Consider the following 8,437-nt stretch of genomic DNA (forward strand, 5'->3'; position numbering starts at 1 on the left):
GGTTGTTGTGAGGATAAAACATGGAGCAGGAAAAATGTGTATGTCATCTGAAGCTCCTTGTGAAAAAAAGGTGAAGTAGAAATGGAATGAATGAATGATGAATGAATGAATGAATATTTCTGTTTTGGAACTTTTAATATTCAAACAGCATGGCAATGCCCTGGTATAATAAGCAAAGTACAGCTGCCCATGAGTACAAAGAAGTCTTCAATACAAGACCAGTCCAAGTGCAGAGTCAACCTCTGTGATCAACTGTCAGCTGCCAAGATCCCAGGGTTCTCTCTGTCAGCTTTTATGGATTAAAACTGAAAACAAGAAAATAATACCCTGAGTTTTCTCAATCTTTTTGTACATTGTTATTTTGTCCTACATACAGTGAGACCTCAGGGGACTGGGCATCCATTTCAACCATCACCAGCTTTGTGTTTGTGCGTGATTACTATATAAATGTTAATTCAGGAAATAAAAAAAAGAGGTTCTGCTTCAGAGTCAGAATGCCATTCCGCCTTTCTGCGAGCTCAACCACCATGGGCTTCTTTGGCAGCAAAGTCTGGGTCTTGAGAAGCTGGCCACTATTATACTTCCCACACTACCTCCAGAATGATGCTACTTCAGGCTTCCAGGAAATTGTACAAAAGTGAAAATGGTGCACAAGTTCCTAGATACAGCCTCTGCTTTCAGGCAGTAGGACAGAAACAGGGTAAGTGCTGGTGGGACTAGGATTTAATCAGCACAAGTGAACCTTGCTAGAAAACGTGGGTCCAGTCTTTTTCCTGCAGATCATGGGTACTGGTGATGACCCTTCAGATGCCTCTCACTTTTAGCTTTTGCATTTTGCCTGGAGGGGAAATAGGAACATGATAAATAAACTTGTGACATTTCCAAATTCCAAACCCTGCCAGTGCAAGTTCCAAGTTTCAATAGAGTGGTTACATTTTCCATCATGACCAAAGCAGCTTCCAGAGAAATCTCCACTTGTACATTAGAAACACAGAGAAGATTTTCCCCCTTGGTTGGAAGAAAGAAAATGGTAGAGCCTCTGCTTCCACACAGTAGAGATCGGTGTGTGCAAAACAGCACTACAGACTTTTTGGGTGCTTTCCTAGTGTCCTAAGCATGTATTATGGAGGTGGTCCCATATGTGCTTGGAACTTGAGGGTTGCTGTTTCATCTTTCCTGATGACCCTGTATGATGAAGGAAGGTGACCTGGATGGGGGCATAATCTTCAAAGCACAGTCTTTTCTGTGACTTTGAAAAACTTAGCTCATTTTTTGGCTCAGTGACCTTGAGGAAAACACATTTACACTTTTTAGATACAGCCTGGTAAGAAACACATTGTGTGAATTCTTGCCTTTTGTTTCCTTAATGGAAAACAAATGTGGCCTTTTTGTTTTTCTCTCCACTGAAAGCATGTGAAGGATACAGATCAAACAATTGCATCAGTCCCACGAAATGAGAGCCAGAGCAGGAAGACAATATGGGTCCCACCAAAAAGACCAACAACCTGGATTTACATGCATGATGGGCTAACTGAGGAAGAGACAATGCTGTTTGCAGCTCAGGGCTGCAGTCACAAAGTGACATTCAGAAGCCCACCCCCACCCCACCCCCCGGGATAGTCAGGCTCCATTCTCTGAATTTTCACTTTTCATTTTAAAAACTATGTACCTTGGCCATTTAAGTGTGGAGACAGAGATATAAGGAAAATAGTGTTGGGGGTACTCAGTGACTCATTAATCACTAAACTTGCTCCTGCTTTTCAAACTTTTGAAAAGGAAGTGAGATAACTGGCAAGGATAAGCATACACACTTACTTTTATCAGAATAGTATCTGTTTTGGGGTCTCCCCACCATCTGTGTTAATGTGCTGTGGGATGTGATCTTCTCTCCCTGTGCACTGCCACAATGCACATGTGCCTTTTCCTTCTGTGCACACATATACTCTGTTGTGTTGAGTCACAATTCATGACATTTGGAAGCCTACAGTGAGTGGGAGAAAATCCACAGAGATGGGAATTTGACAATGCTAATACAGAAAACAAGAAAACATGTTAAGCAATTGGAGAGCTTTCATTTTCTGACTGATTCCTACTTTATACCAGGTCCAGGGAATAATCCACTGGGTAGCCATCACTCCCCTCAAATATTTCTTGCTACCCCACATCTTCCTATGCCTTTTGTCACAGTACATTAAGAACTTCATAGCATATATTAAATTTCTAGAACATCACAATTATTTCAGAATTTGAATGACATTTCTCAGTACGAAGCCAGCCCAAGAAGAAAGTCAAGGCATTTTGAGGATTACAAGGAAGAAAAGAACACACACACCAACAAACCACACAAATGGCATGTGCTGTTACCAGACATTTGTTGAGTAAATACCTTTCTTTATCTTCATTCTTTATTTGAGTACTGATTGAGAACTGTAAAAGTTATCATTAGACTTGACAAATTGGCTTAAAGAGCTGCACATTGCATGACCAGGCGGCGACAGCCCCAGCCCCCAGGGATCATAAGGAAGGAATAAAGACTCTGACAATGTTATATGGAATTAAAATTAGGCCACAACTTTATTAAACTTCTGAAGACCTTGGCTTAGGTCTTGGGCATGTATCCCTCCCAGCCCCCATCTGGGGGGAACTGGGGCTCATCAGGGTAAATAGGATATGGGGATGCTCTGCAAGATGTAAGTGTAGCAGACAGCCAAGCCCATACCCCACATGCAGGGTCATTCACTGACAACCTTTCAGTGTATGACCAGTGACACCCATATATGTAACCCCTTTAAGAGGGGGACCCTGGAAACAATGCTGCAGGGGGACTAAAGGATTCCACCTAAGGCTATAACCACCAAAGTTGTGACGAATTGCTACGGGGAAGACAAAACCTGCCAATGCAGGAAAATTTCTTCCCAGTCCTTCAACAGCAACTAGTCAAAGACCATAGCTAAACAGGAAGAAAAAGTTAACTTGCAAGCAAGAAAGATTAAACAAAGGAAAGCTGTTGTCGGCTCCACTCCCTATTTATAAATGAGGCTGGCCCACCTTGCAGCAAGAAGGTTACTGAGGCTGGGCGTGAACCTCCAGAAATTAACAATGAGAGGCAAGCCAGCACACCATATGCAATCCTGCAAAGGGCACCCACAATGTAAAGTGTGAGTGCTCATTTTGGTGCAGGGCTGCACATTAGGAAAATCCCTTATCTATTTCTGGAGTATATGGTTATTAATGAATTGGTTCTTATCTGTGAACTGCCCTGAGATCTCTGAGTATAGGGCAGGATATGAATTCAAATAATAATAATAATAATAATAATAATAATAATAATATATTTCAGTGTGTTTTATGAGGGTGTGTGTGTGTGTGTTTGTGTGTGGCAACCTGCCTTGGAGGTTTCACCCTGAAAGGAGGGGCAGAAATGCTGACACTACTACTGGTATTAAAATGATTAACCCACCCTTCCTCTAAAGAACTTGGGACAATTTACAAGCTTGTCCTCCTGTTATCCTCCCAGCACCCCTGTGAGCCTAGGCTGGGATAAGAGCTGGTGACTGGCCCATAATTACCCATTCAGCTTTGTTGCTTAGGAGGAATTTGGACATGGCTCTTCAAGCTCACAGCACAGAGAACATATGTCATAGAAAGTTACTTTATGTTGAGCCAGAACAATGGCCCATCTGGCTCAGTATTTTCTACATCGACTGGCAGCAGCTGTCTACTGTTTCTTACAAGAAATCTTTCCCAGCCATACCTGCGGATGCCATAATATCACAGTCTGACCAACCACAACCAGCTAAAAAATTGTGCTACTCAAATAACATTTAAGCCACCTGGTTCCCTTAGCTTCCATCCACAGATTGCTGTTTAACCAAGTGGTAGGCTGAACTCTTAATGGTGTTTTCCCCCCCTTTTCTTTCTGCTACTGGCTTGAGAAAAGTGGGGAGTTGGGGTGGACTGTCTGTTCAGTCTGTAAGTGGAGGACTGAACATGTGGTAATCCTTTCTACATAATTCCTAATTCTCACGCAATGCCATTTTTTCTTCACATTTGTTTATTCAAGCAGTATTAATTATAATAGATAAAACTAAATACAAAAAAGAGAGAGATTTCCACTTGGAAGCATGGCAATTACAGGCATGAATTAGTTTTAAAATATCTAAGTCTGAAAACATTTCACAATGATTGGGTACCCAGCCCCAGAGTTCTTAGAACTTCTTGAAGCCATTGGAGAGTTCTGTTGATGTAACAATGGGCAGATTACGGCCATTGTATTTTAGTCTGGTTTTATTGTTATCCCTTTCCCTTTCTTCTCAAATATTTCATTTTGAATTCACACTGATCAATGAAAGGGAAAAGGGGCTGGTTTAGAAAATATATGTATGCAAACATTAGTCCATTACCGTACCATTTCATATGTGTGCAATCATAAATCAGGGAAGGGCTGCAAATCAGTGGTAGGGCAAGTGTTTTGCATGCAGAGGGTCCTAGGTTAATCCCCAGCATCTCCAGGTAAGGCAGAGAGAAGAGAACCCTGTCTGGAATCCTAGAGAACTGCTGCCATTGTAGACAATACTGATCTAGATGGACAATCTGACTCAGTATAAGTGAGGCTCCGATGTTGGATGGCTCTAAAATAGGATAAGGCAAATTCATGGCTATCAATGGCAACTGGCTTATTATGCTATATCAGTTCCAAGTTGAATATCTGAATAACCCTTTGCCAGAGAGCTTCTTGTTCAAATTTCTTCAAACTGAATCTGAAACATGGAACCAAAGAATGTGAAAATTAACACTGCGAACTGGAACTAGCTAAAACTTTTTACTGTCAGACTATTGACAATTAAATGGAGCTGCCCTGGAAAATGACTCCTAGCAAAACAGTTTACACATTAGTTGAATTGTTTAAAAAGAAAGATGCAAAACATCTGATATGCTCTGCTGAATTTCTTCTTTCAATTTAATTTATTGAGAGCTTCACCTTTCTCAAGGTCAATAAACACTGCCTTAACGGAACTTTTCCTTTGCTTCATCTTCCAAACAAGGATCAAAATAAGATCTTCTGCTTAGCTAGAAGAAAAACAGAAGGCTACCATTTGAATTCACATAATAGGTACATGGGAGCAGTCATATTTTTCTCCACATTTTTCCCCAGGAAGGGGCTGCATGTTATGACAAACAGCTGCTTTGTGGGTGCTTTTTACACAGATCATTATTATTTTTGCAATGCAGCCATGTAAGAGATATTAACTTGCCCTACACCCAGACTGAATGCCCCATAAGAGAAACGTGTAGAAAGGTTTTATTTATTAAAAGATACCAAGGAAAACTTGTGCAAAGTAAAGGCAGGTAAAACTTATATGGGCAGTGAGCAAATCACCTGCCTTTAGATAATGGTCAAATCACCCTAAATAAATGTCATCAACCAAGTTGGTGTGATGGGAGGCAAATAGCCATCTCCCCACAAAGGGAAGCCAAAGGTGTATTACCTGTTGGAGAATTTTGACCAAAATAGAAATGGGACTGGAAGTTTCCAATGTTTGCTCATTCACCCCATGTATGGAACAGAAATCAATCCAGCAAATATGAAGAGTATTCACTCCTGTTGTTGCTTTCATAATTGATTATGCCCCCACCCAATTTGGATTGTGTTTCCTTTGCTCTGATATCAACAGAGCAAAATAACTTGACACTGTAATTCATTTATCGTATTTTTCCATGTATAAGACGCCCCATGTATAAGACGCCATGTATAAATTTGAGGAGCCCAAATTTAGAAAATAGGCATATGCACTATCCATGTATAAGGCGCACCCAGATTTTTAACCTTATTTTAAAGTAAAACAAAACACAAAAACTAGTCTTATACATGGAAAATTACGTAATTAATTATGTAATTATGTAATTAGGTAACTTACATAATTTACATGAATTACATAATTTCCACGCAGAGGCCAATGAGATGAAAAACATAGTTTGGGGTAGAAGAGAAACTGTAGTGGAATAGAAACATTCCTACATTAGACAAATGCAAGCTTTAACAGAAAATGATTCCTTTTTTCATCCCTAGTTACCTAACAGGTGTCAGCCACCTCTGATGTTCAGTGCTCAACTACCAGACCCAAAATGCACCAAACCAAACAGCCCCTTCCTGAGCTGGCTGCCAATAGGAAAAGGTTAGTGAAGTGCTCTCTACCCAACTTGCCTCATGATGCTGACCAACCATTTACCTGCCTGCACTACATGCCAAACAAACCAGCCAAATAATAACCCAGACCACCAGAAGCCATGCAAATCAGGCAAATAAAAGGTACATCAAAAGGTCTCCTGAAGGCCATGTGGTGGAGTCCTTCACCCACTCCTCTTGGGAGTAAGTCATGTAAGCTTCCCCCCTTATTGGGGTGGAGCAAGTACAACTCCAACTGATTGTTGAGAGTAATCTTCCATAAGTAAAATGTCAAACAAATAATAAGGCGCCCCCAAGACCACTTCATAAGAAAATGATAATGAGTGAACCTACCTGTGCATAGATCCATGCTGTGCTTATTTATGTTCTGATCCACACATTGGTCTGAGGGTGTATGCAGAATGGGTAGGTTCATTCCAAAATGCAGAGATAACTTGAGCTTTCCCCATGATCCACCATGAATGCAGAGACCCAATACTTTATGCTAAGCTTCAGATCTCTTGTGAAACTTTTCCCAATGTTTGTTTGTTTGTTGGGATTTATTTACGGCTCAACATACGAAATACCCAACTGGTTTACGTGTTAAGACTTGAAAGCAGGTGCAAAATAAAACAGGGGAAATAAATAGTAAGACATTTTTGGTAGCATGGACATCATGGCTCAGCCATTCACACACACTACAAGAGAAGTTTGTGTGAATAAGAACATTTCAGGCAAACATCTAAAGCTTGTGGGCCACATGCCCGTGGTGGGCCTTTAATTGACCACATGCCCGTGGTGGGCAGAGTCAGAGGCAAAATGGGCAAAGCAATGAATTCAAAATAGGGTAAATCCAGCCACAGTTAAATCAGAGGTTTCTGCACATCTCTTCATCCTCCATCTAGGCAATCAAGAGGCATTATCACAGTTTAAGGACATGCACCAGTCAGGCAAAAGCACTAAGGGGTGAATGCTGGGGGCAGGGGGGTCATATACCTTTCAGAAAGGTTGTGGCCTGGGAAGGGTCTTGAGGGCTTTATAGAGAAGCTTGAAGAGCTGCATCTGGCTCCTAGGTCGGAGATCCCCACCCTTAATTTTGAGTTCTATTTCTACCAGCAAGATCTTAAACCCAGCCCTGTAGCATACAGGTAGCCAGTGCAGTTCTAACAAGGGAGCAAAGAACAATGGAGAGAACTAAATATTTTGAATATTTGACACATATCAGATTCAATTTGACCCTGTTTGTGGTGCAGTCTGGAATCTTTATGAAAATACACCTGGGAGAAATATATCCAAAATTCAGTTTCTGAACATCACCCTATTTAGGGATGTCAGCACCATCACTATGAACAAGATGAGGCTAAGAATACAGTGTCAATACCATAGAATCCAACACAGAACTGCAGCATGCAGGATGAATTTCATATCAAAGAAATCAATTATTTATGCAGGACTTTTTCAGATCATTTTGTGCTCCTTAGGAAATTGGACCAGAATGCAAAAGAAGAGAGATGTTGAAGTCAAGGAGACTTAAAGCTGCTCTACTAGGAATTTCCGACTTCATAGATATATTTTCCACCCCCCTCCTCTTGCTGGCAAGAGCAATTTTGCTTTGAAATAATTCCCCTTCAGCATCTTCCCCTTTCTTTGGGGAGCCTTCAAGGCAGTTCTGAGAGGTCACTCTTCGCATATTCAGTGCTAGTAAGAGGAAAGAAATTGAACAGCAAAATTTACTAATATTGCAAAGAGCATCACTAAAATGGGAAAGAGGTTATCTAATAATTCATTCATCAGAGACATCTGCAACTTCCAATCTTGCCCAAACAGAGAAATTCCCTCTGCTTATTTGGCCATATAGTTCTGTAAAAATTGATAGCTTGTGTTAAAGTAGTGGGGGGGGGATGATGGAAAGTGCAGAAAGAGACCTTGAACCAAAGGCATTCAAGAGAAGCAGAACCTCCCAACAGCATATTGTTGTGTGCATTTTTCAGAGTTGGTCTACAGATCAGGTTCTACAGACCTCATTCGAACCTTGCTTTCCCAGGCTCATGGTGCTCATCTACAGTTAAGAAATGGCCAGCAATTACATCTATGGACATACTGAGAAGTCTGTCAAGTGAGCAAGTGGTGGGTGATTTGCCAAATTATCCTGGTGCCTTGAAGATGTTGGTGTGAAAGCAGAGTGAGCTCTTGCCAGTATTGTGGAGGCTGCATTCAATGACGGCCTGATAATGGCTTGCAGGAAATACTCCTTCATGGTGGTCCTAGTTT

At 41.1% G+C, this 8,437-nt stretch overlaps 1 long non-coding RNA gene across 2 annotated transcripts; it reads right to left on the bottom strand.

Annotated features, from left to right (window-relative positions):
* Positions 1–369: 369 nt before the first annotated feature.
* On the bottom strand, positions 370–3,866 carry LOC308468206. 2 transcript variants are annotated; one of them, XR_013981521.1, is made up of 3 exons: positions 3,755–3,866; positions 1,816–1,981; positions 370–838 (listed from the first exon to the last, which is right to left on the bottom strand). It is a non-coding gene; the product is annotated as an uncharacterized lncRNA (long non-coding RNA). The 2 variants fall into 2 exon arrangements; XR_013981522.1 differs by lacking the exon at positions 3,755–3,866 and adding an exon at positions 3,570–3,695.
* Positions 3,867–8,437: the final 4,571 nt, after the last annotated feature.

The sequence above is a fragment of the Podarcis pityusensis genome (assembly GCF_964106645.2).
Source record: "Podarcis pityusensis genome assembly, chromosome: Z".
NCBI lineage: Eukaryota > Metazoa > Chordata > Lepidosauria > Squamata > Lacertidae > Podarcis > Podarcis pityusensis.